At 36.0% G+C, this 15,774-nt stretch overlaps 1 protein-coding gene and 1 pseudogene across 1 annotated transcript in view; both read right to left on the reverse strand.

The window, feature by feature from the left end:
• CNTNAP2 (contactin associated protein 2) overlaps window positions 1-15,774 on the reverse strand; it is a 1,972,370-nt gene that overhangs the window by 1,281,573 nt on the left and 675,023 nt on the right. The window lies entirely within an intron of this gene.
• LOC131508801 (large ribosomal subunit protein uL11-like) lies at window positions 12,262-15,529 on the reverse strand (annotated as a pseudogene).

Genomic DNA, 15,774 nt, shown 5'->3' on the forward strand with positions numbered 1-15,774 from the left:
ATTTTGATAATATTTCTTCTTCCTATCCATGAGCATGGAATGTCTTTCCATTTTGTTGTGTCTTCCATTTTTTTTTCATCAGTGTTTTATAGTTTTCAGAGTACAGGTCTTTCACCTCTTTGATTAGGCTTATTCCTAGGAATTTTATTATTTTTGTGCAATTGCAAATGGGGTTGTTTCCTTAATTTCTCTTTCTGCTGCTTCAGTATCCCAACAAACATTTATTAAGCAGTTATTACAAGGCTACCTTGGTTCTTGGTTTGAAAAGGAGATTGAAAGCAAGCCAAAGCCCTTTCCTTAATAAAGCTAATATTATTTTGGAGAAGACAGGTATTAAACAAATGAACACATAAAATTCACACAAGATAAATATCATAAAATAAAATCTATCCAAGTGAGGTGTTAGAGAGATTAGGGATACTTTTTAGAAGAACTTTTTATTTATTTTGAGAGAGAGAGAGAGAGAGAGAGAGCACAGGCATACAGGAAGGGCAGAAAGAGAGAGAGAGTGTGAGAGAGAATCCCAAGCAGGCTCCCTGCTGTCAGCACAGAGCCCAATGTGGGGCTCTATCTCACAAACTGTGAGATCTTGATCTGAGCTGAAATCAAGAGTCAGATGCTCAACCTACTGAGCCACCCAGGTGCCCTCAGACTAGGGATACTTTGAAGTGACAAAGCTTCTTTGAAGGAAGAGGTTTGAATGACAGTAGTTGGGGGGAGGGAGGCTCATGTAGATTAGCAAGAAGAGTAATCTAGAGCAAAGGTGATGAGGCAGAAAGATGCTCTTCTCAGAAGATAAGCATCAGAAGCCTGACTTACTTAGACTCAAGTGAGAAGTGAAGAGAGAAGAAATGATGTCAGAGGAACAGACCCCAGCCAACTTATGAAGGGCCCATGATAGTGAAGAGCTTCGATTTTATCCAGAGGGTGAAGTTAAACTGTTAAAAGAGTCTTTCAAAGAGAAATGACAGAGCCAGATGTATGTTTTTGAAAAGATTACTGCCTCCTAATTCCTACTTAGATCATCTACTCCTAAGGTATTGTCAGGACTGGCATAACCTCATTAACAAAACCAGCAATAGTACTCAGAGAGGGTGAGGGGACACAGGAATCTACCTTGGGATTTCCTAAACTACTAGCAAAATGAATGGAATTGTGGATAATTCATCATCACTTTTTCCCTTACTCCAGTCTTCTCCTGGGGCTCTATGCTGGCCAAATTCAAGGAGAAACTTGAGGACTAAGTAAGTCAATCAATGTAACTCACGGAAGCCAGCTCTTGACTAGATATGTGACTGAAATGATAAACAGCAGATCTGGATGAATAAATGGAAGACGTCTACAACTCAGAATAAGGTGGCAAACTTTGCATTAGCAGGTGTAATAATTAAGGACCGTGAACAAACACCACAGACACACTCCAAAATAAAAAAGTAAAGTGTGTGGGGCACCTGGGTGGCTCAGTCGGTTAAGTGTCCGACTTCGGCTCAGGTCCTGATCTCACGGCTTGTGAGTTCGAGCCCCGCATCGGGCTCTGTGCTGACAGCTCAGAGCCTGGAGCCTGTTTCAGATTCTGTGTCTCCATCTCTCTCTCTGACCCTCCCCCGTTCATCCTCTGTCTCTCTCTGTCTCAAAAGTAAATAAACGTTAAAATAAATAAATAAATAAATAAAATTAAAAAAAAAAAAGTAAAGTGTGTCTGCAGGAGCCATTTTAACATGCAAGAATGAAGTTGTATTTTATTAAACATTTTATTATGCATTACCTCAAGTGTACAAATAATAACCAAAAATGATACATGTGCACCTTAAAACAATATACCAAAGAAGAGTAATTAATGAAATGTATACTGTGAAGAGGGATAGCTTGGTTTAATAAAAACAGTTCATAGAATTTTCAGTTCTCATTCTGCCCAGGTAATGAACTGAGAATCCCCCAAAACAGAATAACTATTGTGGAAGGTGACATCATAAAAGGCAAGTCGTTTTCAAATAATCTTGCCCTATGCGAATCAAGTAACCCAAAAGGCACTGAAAGCTATACAATTTTAAATTTCATCCCTATCTTAAGGAAAAATAATATAAAAACAGGGAGGGGGACAAAACATAAGACACTCTTAAATATGGAGAACAAATAGAGGGTTACAGGAGGGGTTGTGGGAGGGGGGAATGGGCTAAATGGGTAAGGGGCATTAAGGAATCTACTCCTGAAATCATTGTTGCACTATATGCTAACTAACTTGGATGTAAATTTTAAAAATAAAATTAAATTAAAAAAATAAACATATTTCATCCCTATCTTTTTAACAGCTGAAAAAATTAGTCTATACATTCTCTTTATTAACTTTCATGTTCCTGTTTTTGAATGCAGTGGTTTTTTAAAATTTTTTATTGTATGAAATTTATTGTCAAATTAGTTTCCATACAACACCCAGTGCTCATCCCAAAAGATGCCCTGCTCAACGCCCATCACCCACCCTTCCCCCCCCCCCACCACGCCCCATCTACCCTCAGTTTGTTCTCAGTTTCTAAGAGTCTTCTATGCTTTGGCTCTCTCTCCCACTCTAACCTCTTTTTTTTTCTTTTTTTTTTCCTTCCCCTCCCCCATGGGTTTCTGTTAAGTTTCTCAGGATCCACATAAGAGTGAAACCATATGGTATCTGTCTTTCTCTGTATGGCTTATTTCACTTAGCATCACACTCTCCAGTTCCATCCATGTTGCTACAAAGGGCCATAGTTCATTCTTTCCCATTGCCACGTAGTACTCCATTGTGTATATAAACCACAATCGCTTTATCCATTCATCAGTTGATGGACATTTAGGCTTTTTCCACAATTTGGCTATTGTTGAGAGTGCTGCTATAAACATTGGGGGTACAAGTGCCCCTATGCATCAGTACTCCTGTATCCCTTGGGTAAATTCCTAGCAGTGCTACCGCTGGGTCATAGGGTAGGTCTATTTTTAATTATTTGAGGAACCTCCACACTGTTTTCTAGAGTGGATGCACCAGTTTTGAATGCAATGTTTTTATCATTCCTTGCTTGATATATCCAAGTCCTTCCTTACACAAAATACACATTAGGATACTGACATCTTCAGTCAGATTGAGCATATGTTAATTTCACCTCTTAGAGTTTTTAAGTTTATTCATTTTTTGGTGGGGCGCTTGGGTGCCTCAGTTGGTTAGTCAACTGACTTCAGCTCAGGTCATGATCTTGCAGTTTGTGAGTTGGAGACCCGTGTCAGGCTCTATGCTGACAGCTCAGAGCCTGCAGCCTACTTCAGATTCTGTTCTCACCCTCTCTCTACCCCTCCCCTGCTCACACTCTGTGTCTCTCTGTCTCTCAATAATAATAAGTAAACATTAAAAAATTTTATTTATTTTTTGGTAATCTTTACACCCAATGTGGGGCTTGAACTCAAGACCCTGAGATCAAGAGTCACATGCTCCTCCAACTGAGCCAGCCAGGCGCCTTGACAATTCTTAGATTTTGATATCATCAATGAAAGCCAATGAAACTGGTTAAAAGTGAAAAGGTACCAACATATCAACAAATGGAATGGTGAAATATGAAAATAAAATAATTTATTTTTGTACTAAGCTTAATTTCTATTTAAGCCAGAACAAGAAAAATGTGTGGATATACTAGAAAAAATGTTCTATTTCTTCAATAGACTTTCTGAATCTCTCACATTCTTTGGGTCAGCAATGCATAATGTATATTGGGTTAACATTACAATCACGTCAACATAAAAATGATGTAGAGGGTGATCCTGCAACCTAAGGATACATGTTTTAAATTCCATAGTCCTAGAATGGTTCCTGGCACAAATTTAAAGGTTCAGTAAATGGCTGTTGAAGGCATGAATAATATCAAAGGATCAGAACAGCATTTTGAGGCAAAATGAAGTTACAATTTTTCTAAATATCTACTGAAGTTTTAACCAAGCCAAATATCCTCATAGGGTAAAGAGAAAAGAAAAGAAATAAAGAAAAGAAAAGAAAGAAATTTATTTTACTATATAGTTTTAGTTGTTTTATGTAATCTCAATTGCACACTTTTTGAAAGTGGAATTATAATCACAATAATGTGAAAAATAGGCTTTCATCAACAGGGAGTTGTTTTAAAAGGAAAAGACGGGAACAGAGTAACACGAAATGACTTATGAAATCCAACTTAATGTATAGAAGAAGGGCATAGAACATGTCCCTTGGGGGTTATCAGCAATATATAAACGAGCAGGAAGAACATAACCACTGTTCTCTGGCCTCGGCAGATTCAGTGGTGCCGAGATGGACTGGGTAACAGCTTACAATTTCTCTTCGTGTCAAACAGATCTAAGTTGTCGGAGTCCCGCTCATCGGATTAGTTTCTTATAAGTTCTGTCAGAGCAGAAGTTTCTGGAGAAAGGGAAACAGGTAAAGAAATCGATTGCAGGGGCGCCTGGGTGGCTCAGTCGGTTGAGCGTCCGACTTCAGCTCGGGTCGTGATCTCGCAGTCTGTGAGTTTGGGCCCCGCATCGGGCTCTGTGCTGACAGCTCAGAGCCTGGAGGCTGCTTCCCATTCTGTGTCTCCCTCTCTCTGTGCCCCTCCCCAGCTCATGCTCTGTCTCTCTCTCTCTGTCAAAAATAAATAAACATTAAAAAAAAAAAAAAAAAAAAAGAAATCGATTGCAATCGTGAAGAGAGGCCAAAACTCAGTTTGAGCTCTACCCCCCAAAAAAGGCTGGAATATTTTTAAAAGCCAGGGTGATGGGCATAGATCTTAGGCCACTTGTGTTCACTAATTGGCTTTATCACCCCCCAAAAAAGTAAATATTTTCTTCTCTTCATCACTGAAGGTAGTTTTATACCTTGAAGTAAAGGGCTCATCACCAGTCAGACCCTTAGTCTAAAACTGGGAGACAGGGGCTCTATCACCTAAGAGATGATAGCCTTAGGTTGCAATACAGGTCTTTTGCCAGTTTTACAAGATTTATATCTCATAGGTGCACAGCAAAAAATGTACAATTACAAGTTTTCTTTTTTTAAGAATATTATTTATTTATTTATTTTGAGAGAGAGAGATCGCTATCAGGGGAGGGGCAGAGGAAGAGGGAGAGAGAGAATCCCAAGCAGGCTCTATGCTCAGTGTGGAGCCCAACTCGGGGCTCAAACTCAGGAACCAGGAGATCACGAGTGAGCCGAAATCAAGAGTCAGACGCTTAACCGACTGAGTCACCCAGGCACTTCTACAATTACAAGTTTTCTAAAGTAGATACTCTAAGAAAAAGGAGCCGGGGGCCTGGAGTCGGGAAGAAGGCCGTCTGAAGGTTAGTCAGGCTGAGGGGAAGCTTCAGGTTTTCTTGCTCAATCCCTAAGATAGAACCTGGTTAATGACCATGTCCTCTTAATAGAAGAATTACTCGTCTGAATCCCCTCAGGCCTGAGTGTGGGTAGAGAATCAAAATTCAACCACTCATGATTATTAGGTGTACAATAAATCGCCACTTAAAAACTCAGTCTCCATTCATTCTTTCCTGCTTTTCTACCCTAGAGTCCACCTCTGCCTTTCACATCAATATTGTATTAGTCGGGTATTCACTGATTATAACGCAAATAACATGTAAATTGACCCTAGAACGAAATTGCCCAAGTTTTCCGTACGTGAACTTCCTAACATTGACGATAGATCTAGAACAGTTCAAATCACACACGCGCATACACTGGTTAGGTCAATTCTAATGTGGAGAGATCGAGAAGGATGATAACATTATAGGCACTTCAAAATTAAATTCTTTGAGTCAAAAGAGTTAATTGGAACAATTGATAGTGCTGTTTTGTTTTGTTTTGTTTGTAAAAATGTTTTCCATTGGGAGATTCTGCAAAGGCAGAATGACACATTATGTTATCAAACAATTTTATTGCAAGAATCATGTTGAAATTTCAAAGATAATTTCATTTGAAAAATTAGTGTAGAGCTGAGATTTCAAACAAAATTCTGTTATAAATTGCTTGCTTTATTTTCTCTAGACAAAGTCCTAATGGGCTCTCTTTTTCATTTAGTTATGTCACATTGTTTTCTACGACTTGTGAATTCACTTTAATGGACTTTCCCCCCAGACTTTACCATCAGTATCTTATACACACATGCCTACTTTCTGGCCTCAGCTTTCCACGTCAAACTTCACATCTCCATCCTGCACTGTCATTTCTCCCCAACCTAAAAAAGTGTGTCTCATTTTGGTGCATTGAATTGATGCTTTACCAATAAATCTACTGTACTTTCTGGTTTGGTTCTCCCAAAATGTGTGTAGTTCTTCAAAAAAAGAGAAATTCCTGACTTCATTTGGTGGCCCCTCCAAATCCTGACCTATGAAACGTATAGCATAATCCAGGTCCTAGAAAAAAAAATGATATATTTGTAACTAATAGTTTTTAAACGATGACAGAAGAAAAGATACTGCTTGTGTGACCTTTTAGAAATATGAAGTTACAGAGAAGTCACTAGTATCCCAACATTGGAAGAAAACCACGTACGAACAGGACATTATTTCTCTGAGATAATCATCACTGCCCCCTCCAACTATAATCATGGTACCTTGGTCCTCTGCCCTCACCCTCACAAAGGCTGTCATCCAGAAATTAGGAGACCCTTGATAGCTTCCCACACAAACTGTATGTGCTGTTCTCTGACCTTCCAATTCTTCACACATACTCCACTTCCCATCCCCTTGATCATAAATCAGATCCCCTGAGATCCCACCTCCAATTCCAAGAGAGTCACTGTCCAGCCTCTGAACTATATATACGTTTCAGACCTCACAATTAACCCTCACAAAGTACCTGACACACAGAGAGTAACTAATCAATGTATTTGTTCAACAGATATCTGTAAAAACAAGAGAGAAACACAGTACATCCTTTGCAAGAACAAAAATAAGAGCCGGGGCAGGTTGGTGAGAAGAGATGATTTCAGAAGACATGAAAATAACAGAACAAATAACACAGATACGGCATGTCCGGCAGCAATGCGTTTTAGTTCCTTCTTTCTCTGTGATGAAATCTGTCCTCTGTTTAAAATTCTTACTGTGTGTGTGTGGGGAGGAGTGGGTGGGAGTGGGAAGGGTTATTTCTGGTGATATTTTAAACCACATCATGCACAGCATGGACAGTCACGTAAGAAAGTCATGGTCTAAATCCACCTGCTGCATTGAAAAAACAAGAATTCTCCAATGGTGGGAGTTTAAATCAACAATTACTTAAACGTTTTGTTAATCTATGAGCTACCCAAGTATTAGGAATGAGGGGTCTGGAACAATTTCTCATAGGTCAGAATATTGGGAAAAAGCAATTAGTATTGGTAAGTAAAATATAAATGTTATGTTGGAGGAGCTGTGAATAAAGAATGTTCCCATTTGAAATAAAGATAATTCAAACGTGGTTAAAATGTGTTTTCCCCCTGACAATACTCCTGAGGTAAACAGAGACGCTGAATCATGTGCCTAGCTATCACATTTGCTAAAATAATAAAGACAGTATTCTTAAGACCATCATTTAAGTACAAGAAAGAACTTCCCTCAACCTTTTATACCTAGAGTTCTTTTAAGATAGATGTTAAGCCTTCTGGCCATTCTCTCCTAACATGCATACAATGGATTTGACAGTTATTTTGATATGTTTGGGATGCATTCATGCCTCCCAGCTAAGCATGCACTATTCAATTTGGAGGCCTTAAATAAGCTCTCAGGATGTTTGAGAGCTAATTAAAACTTCATTAAGAGTACAACAGCCACACCACATTACTGGCTTGATAAGAAACCCAATAACTGGCAATGTCTGTGTAGTCTTTCAACCGACACTTAGAATTAAGTTGCATGGTGCCCACTGCCCCCTAGAATCTCTTTTTTAACAAGAACACAAAATGTAAGCATGGACCGTGGCGCTGACTTATGTTAAAGGACAGGCAGAGCCTGGATTCTGTCACATATTTTCAACATGTTAAACTTTTCTTTACAGCAAGAAAAATAATTATATCTGAAACACATATTTTCCAAGATTTACTTTTGGGGGAGGGTGTATATATAATTACCCTTTTTTTCTTGTGATATCTGTTTTCATACAGATGGATGGCATATCTTCCAACGAAGAATTCAATTTATAAAAAAATGAATCCAATAATTTAACCTGTCCAAAAGGGAAGACAGATAAGCACTAATATAATTAACTCTCTTTTTTCTATTGATAAATCCTTAAAGTTATTTTTTAATATAAGTTACCATCCTCCCATCAGCCAGCATGGCTTCCAGGCAATTTTCACGCAGACATCCTGTAGTGTATTATAGGAATGTCAAGGAACTTTAATATTATCTAGAACAAAACATAATTAGTAAGGAAATTCTTTGGGGAACAGCTAATGCAATGTATCAAGTTGCAAAGCAAAAGGCTTACAGTTCTGTGTTACTTGTTTAAACTTATTTACGCTGATAAAACATATTAGAAGCAAAATATCCTACCTTTTTTTCCAGTTTCTCCGTGTAAACAGATTACTGTCAATGACTTTGGATAATATTCAATTAAAATATAAGTTTTATTAATTATGACAAAATGATAATGTTGCTATCTGATTGAAAAGCTACTTTCTTGCAAATGAGAATATCAAAGGTTAAAGGTTGAGGTAATTGTCATGGAAACAGATAACCTACAAAAAGGATGACAGCAAATAAGAAAATACTTCTTAGACAGTGTCCCTCAATTCTACTCTCAAAACACAGCAACTTATTTGATTGTGCCCAAGATACAGTAACTTTTCTTATCTGTAACTATTCATATTAGCCCATCTTTGATGATCAAGTTAAAGTGGCTATTTATGAAGTGGCATGAATAAACAAAATTAATAAGTAACATTTAAATGCCCCTAGGAATTCTTATTAAATATTTCCAGTATCTTCAATCAAAAGGTACTTAACCCATCACATATATATAAAATCACTCCTGAAATGCCTTGTTAATAGATGTGCCCTGTTGACAAATTTTACAATTTATTTCAAGCCCTTTCATATACAAATCTTTAAAATGAATGAGTTTACCTACTCACATATATTTACCAAGATATGTATAACCTACCAATCTGTGAAAAGTGTGCTTTTCTTAATCTTTCCCCCAACCCCCTCTATTGAATACATAATACAGCTGTATTTGGCATTATTTTAATCCCCAAATCCGAGTACCTACTACAGCCTAGAAAGCTCCTATTTTAATGAAGTAGATGAAGAAAGTTATAATTCTTGAGAGCATTAGAACAGTAAAAATATTAATATGCTTGTTTTTAAATAAAAATTACTGTAGCTATTATTAATCATGATTCCTTTTGTTGACACAATGTCAAAAATACTCATTGTCTATCTCTGAGAATCTTTTTCATATTCTCAGAAAAAATACGTAGAAACTTAAAATTATGACTTATTGCAGAACATTTAATGCATGTCCCTTTAAGTTTGTTTGAGTGAGGAATGAGCAGTCTTTGTTTTCCACACGGGGATTAAAAAAGGATTATAAAATAAGCTTTTTAAAAAAAAAATTGAACATATAAATGTATTAATAGTAAGCGAAAGTCCTGCTTAAAACCATTTTCTCAATGCTTAAGAGCTTCCCCTGTATCATTCTAGATTTTTATATGCATCTAGAGATAAAATAATTTATGTTTAAATAATCATATATAATGCATAGGATATTGCAACTTTCTTTTTTCCCCATTTTATTATTTTTTTAAATTTTGTTAATGTTTATTCATTTTTGAGAGAAAGAGAGAGACAGAGCATGAGCAGGGAGGGGCAGAGAGAGAGGGAGACACAGAATCGGAAGCAGGCTCCAGGCTCTGGGCTGTCGGCACAAAGCCCCACCCACACAGGGCTTGAACTCACCAACCATGAGCTCACAACCTGAACTGAAGCCAGAGGCTTAAGCAACTGAGCCACCCAGGCACCCCTCCCATTTTCTTTCTTTATTTTTATTTTATAGTTAAAATACAGTGTTGTATCAGGAAATTTTCTTTTTCTACCTGAGGCTATATCGAGGTCATGTTTCTATTGCAGTATATATATATATATATTTCTTATGTATTTGCAGCAGCTATATTGTTTTCCACCATATGAGTATACTGTCATGTCGCAAACTTTTGCTGATGGACAATAGTTTCTAACTCTGCTCTATTACAAATAATGTTTCGTGAACATTTATGAAGACATCTGTAAGCCAGTACATGGATTTCTGTAAATTATATTTCCCAAAATTATACAGCATAAATATAGTGCTTTAGTATATATGGTTATATAGTATGTACATATGTATATGTGTACAGATATATACTACATGTAGTATATATAGCTATATAATATAAAGGGCATAAATGAACTATTTCATAGTTACACAGTGAAACATACTCAAGATTTCAACTTTTGTTTCTTCTTTAGCCAAATGCTGTAGGTAGGCCCAATGATACGTAGTCATGGAACTGACTGTCCATGACAAACAAATGAGATAGCATTACGTGTTATTTTCTTTCATATTTTTCTTTCTTTTACATTTTGGTTGTTAACTTTGAGAAATGTGTGGCAATGTTAATACTATTGCTAATTGTTTTTTTTTTTTTAACTTGGCACTACAAAATTAGTGTCAATCAATCATAAATTAGTATTTAGTTTGTTATGGGCAAGAATTAAACTATGAATATGTTCCTTTATAATCTCCCCAATATTATGCACTATCATGCACTGAACCATGAAAAAACAATTAAAAGGAAAATTATTTTGGAAAACAATGGAAAATATTATTTAATTATGAGGGAACATATAGAACTAGCTAACATTGAGGATTTGGAATCCTCATTTCCAATGGAAAATGTTACTTTCATCTTAGACTTTCCTCGAATCTGTATGTGGACTTCAGACACATCCGCCTGAAGCCACACCGATTTTTTATCGTTAAGAAAGTAAAACAGGTACATGAGAGACCATCAGGGGAAAACACTACAATTCTATGAAAAGCACTAACATCGGTAGGTAAGTAGATTGTGCTATTATGTTAGGACAGCACCTCAGAATGATAACAGAAATGGGTGAATTTTCTCAGAATAATATATATAATAATACAAACTATATACGCTATATAAGAAATACAAGGAGAATAATGTGCCATTTTGAGCCCTCTGACAAACCAACGCTGAGGCAGTATTAATTACGCAAGAGTTGTTTTTAGAGGAAAGGGGTCATTGTTCATCTGCAAGGCTTTTGCCAGGTTTATACCTTGTGAATGCACCTTCTCAGTCTGCGGTTTGTTCTTTCATTTGGTTAATAATGGCATGTGAAGAATAGACAATTCAATTTTCATGTATTATTACCAGTTTTTCTTTTACTGCTACTCCTTTTTGTGTCCTAATACATTGTTGACTATTCCAAGGTTGTGAATATTTTCTACATATTCTTCGACAAGTTGAAAAACAATAGCTCCAGTGTTTAGGTGCAAGATGCATTTTCAATTCATTTTTGTATACAGTGTGAAGTAAGGGTCAATGTGAATTTTCTCCATGTGAATATCATCATCCCAACACCATTTGTTGAAAAGACTGTTCTCCTCCACTTTGAATTATATTGGTGGCTTTCTTAAAACTCAATTATTCATATATGTGTGGTCTATTTATAGTTTTGTACTCTCCATATACATACATACATATATGCATACTAACTGGGGAAATGTATCACGTTCATTGATTGAAAGACACACTATTGTTAATTTGTCCATTCTCTGCAAATTGATCTATAGATACAATGTGTTTTCTATCATATTTCTAGCTGGGCTTTTTGGAGTATTTTTTAGATAAATTTACAAGATGACCTAAAAAAGTTTTTCACAACAGTTTTGTGTATTATAGGTTTTATACAGTTACAAGAAAATTTTAAATCATCTTGTAAATTGTAAAAGCCCTGATAGAATTATGATAGAGAATATACTGTATCTATAGATCAATTTGCACAGAATGGACAAATTAATAATAGTGTGTCCTTCCATCAATGAATATATTTCCCCACTTAGACATACTTTGATTTGACACAGAAATATTTTTCAATTTTATGTGTATAAAGTGAGCAATATTTTATTATATTTGACTATTAGTATTTTTTAAGTCTGATGGTATTTTAAATAGTATTACTTTTATAATTATAGTTTCCAAATGTTTGATGCTAGCAACTGAAATTGAATATTTTTTATTAATCTTGCTCGCATCCTGTTACCTTACTAAATTCACTCATTACCTAAACTGATGTTTTTTAAAGATTGAGTAGAAATTTCCAAATGAATAATCATATTATTTATAAATACAGACAAATCTAATTCTTCTTCCCCAATCTTTATGCTTCTTTTTATTCTTGTTGATTGGCTATCATCTTCAGTGCAACACTGAATTACATGGTGACAATGTATCCTTTCCTTGTTTGCAAATCAAAGGGAAAACATTGTCTGTTATCATTAAATACTGCATTAGTCATAGGTTTTCATGGATGCCCATTATCATTTTGAGATCATTTTCTTCCCTTCCTTTTTTTTAGTTGTTTTTTTTTTTTTTTTGGTTGTCAAATGATTGTATATTGAAATAATTTCCCTTGTAGTTCTTTTTTTAAAGAGCTCTTTTTTTCTTTTGAATTTATTTATTTACTTTGAGAGAAAGAGAGAGGGGGAGAGCAGGAGCAGGGGAGAGGCAGGGAAAGAGAATCTCAAGCAGGCTCCTCACTATCTGTGTAGAACCCGATGTGGGGCTTGATCTAAGGAACTGAGAGAGAGAGGTCAAGGCTGAGATCAAGAGTCAGATGCTTAACTGACTGAGCCACCCAGGCGCCCCTCCTTTGTAGTTTTTAACTGGCTGGGCATTCAACTGCACCATTATTGATGTCATCTATGATGTCATGAGGGTGGTGGCCATCCACACAGATTGGGCAGTCCCCAGGATCTTTTTAATGGTTCCGGAGAGTTCTCTAGCTAAAGATCTGTGCCACATTTGTAAGACAATGCTGACAATCTCATCAAAAGTGGTATTTCCACTGTGCTTCAGGTTTTTCTGCTTCTTTCTGTCTCTTGGTTGTTCCTTGAGGGCTCTGATAATCTGGGCAGATGCAGAAAGAACCACTTCAGTCTGGGCCTGTCTGTTCTGAATGGTCAGTTTCACTCTGATCTTCATACCCTTCCAATCACCAGTTGCCTTGAGGATGTCATCACCAAACTTTTGTGGAGACAGACCCAGGGGTTGATCTTTGGGGCCAGGAAGATGTGGCACTGACTTTGCCACCTGTGCACCTCAGGTGTATGACTTTGATCTTGATGTGGTCAAACTTAGGCGGCATGGTAGAGGCAGCTGGTGTTGATGGATCTGGAATCGGGACGACCAAACATAGTTGTACGCTCGCTTCCTCTGAGCCAAAAGCCAAAAGCCACTTTTTGTTGAGAGTTGTTTAATCATTAGTGGATATTGGATTTAGTCAAATGTTGTTTTTGTTTCTGTTATTGTTTTGCATCTATTGAGATAATCATATGCAGTGATCTGCATTGGTTGACTTTTTATATTGAACCAATCACACTTTCCTTAGATAAACCTCACTTAGTCATAATGTATTATCTCTATGTAAGTATTGTTGGATTTAAATTTCTAATTAATTTTTGTGTCTGTATTCATTATAAACACTGATATGTACTGTTCTTGTAATTTTTATCTTTCATAAATATTCTAAGTTTCTATACTCTTAATGAGGAGTGTCAGGGCATTGAATGGCATTATATATTAAGAAAGGTACACATCTTAAAATGTGTAATACTAACTACCGAAAACGTTATCTACATCCGAGAACAAAAAACGGAATAAGAAAACACTATGACTTAATAAAAACCTCAAGTCAATAATAAAGAGGGCAGAAAAAGAGGAAGACAAAAAAGCATTGAAAAGACCTTGATAAACATAAGCTTTTGGACATTCTGCTTAAGGTGGGCCTTGTATCTTGAATTAGTGTTCCCATTCTTCAATAGTTAACTCCTTTTTCCTTAATTAGTCTGCAAGGAAATGCCAGCAAGCATTTTGTCTTCAAACTGTCTTTAGAAACCCCAAATTGCCTAGCTCAGTATTTGGGAAATGGTATGTACTCAGGAATGCTTCTTTGTTTCTTCTCAAGGTTAAATACTTGGTTGGTGAATTTCTTGTAACAGGGGAGGAAAGCAAACAGCATATTCTCTCATTAGGATTATATGTATTATATATTTTCATCCAAGTCTGATAATTCTTCCCTTAATTAGCCATCAGTGACTTTTATTGAATCACATTCTGTATTTAATTAGTATTTCTGAATTGAAGCTATTCTCATTTTACAAGTTAACTGCAGAAATACCTTGTGGACATTTGACTAATATTTTAATTAAGGCATACAGTCATATGAAAGACATACTTCTTATCTTGGAGAATTGTCACCTATTGATAAATATTAAAGTTTTTAGTAGTATGATTATGTAGTGGTAAATAAAGATCGTAAGCAAGTAATTATCTAATACTTTAATGAAACTCCTCCTTTTACTTTATTTTCTTGTGTTGTTTATACCTCTATGTGAGCAAAACAAATCACCGTTCAGTACAGTCATAAATCCTTTCTACTGAAAGATATGTTTAAAGGTTTGACTATGTGGATTTTTTTGGTCATTGCTTTTCTTTGAAATCCAGGTTCACTGTTGAGTTTACACTTTCACAAAACTACTGATCTAAAGAAGGATTTTTCAAGTTATCAAATAATTATTTTTCACAAAAAATATATTAAGCAAGACTCCTTAGTGAATTAATACATTCACTAATTATTTCCATATTTAAGACCACTGTCTGAGACCATATACATTCAATACAATAGCAAATAAGTGATAATCTGCATGCATTAAAGTTTACTCAAGCACAAGAGTGACTATAACACTGGCTTATTTCTGAGTCTCTTTTAGACAATGTAGTAACTGGAGGCACTGGAAGGACCACACTATTCCCCAGAGTCTCTGCTATGACGCCGTACCATGGAGAGTCATGTGGATAGGGCCATGTTTGCGTACATGGCTCTACTCAAGTGTAAGCATGTGAATGTATGTGTATGTTTCATAGAGTTTTGAATTCCTAGCCAAGTTGAAGAAAATCTTCAGATAAAAAATGAAAATAGCATCTGATTAATAGCATCTGCTTTAGTCTTTGAAGGCTCTCTTTAAAGTCTTTGATAGACTGCCAACCAACATCATGTGTTTCCCCCAGGGTACAAATACAAATATTAGGAATAAATATTGCCCTTATTCATAAGGAATTCGAATGCGTTGCATGGTGAGTGTTACTATTTTTGGAAAAGATTCCCAGATTTCATGGGGCATTTGAGAACTATTAATAAAATAAGAAGTCATTTGTTACTGTTTCTTCAAGGGATTACGCATGATGTTGCAAAAGATGGCAAAATACACAATCTTTTCATTTTTGTTTTAATTAGGAAAGACTCAAATGTCATAGCTTCTCTAATGCTACAAAATCTGAACATATTTGAAATTTAGCATAAGATTTAATTACATAATTCATTCAATATATCAAATGCATCATTATTTAATTCTCAAAATACAAAATTAATTATAATGGAATAAAAGGCTTTAATGTGAGTGAATAATGTAAAGAATTGGCAGAGGGGAAACTTCTGGCTTCTAATATCTTATCACTAACCATGGACCTTGCACCAAATCAATTATTT

Source organism: Neofelis nebulosa, chromosome 4 (assembly GCF_028018385.1).
Source record: "Neofelis nebulosa isolate mNeoNeb1 chromosome 4, mNeoNeb1.pri, whole genome shotgun sequence".
NCBI lineage: Eukaryota > Metazoa > Chordata > Mammalia > Carnivora > Felidae > Neofelis > Neofelis nebulosa.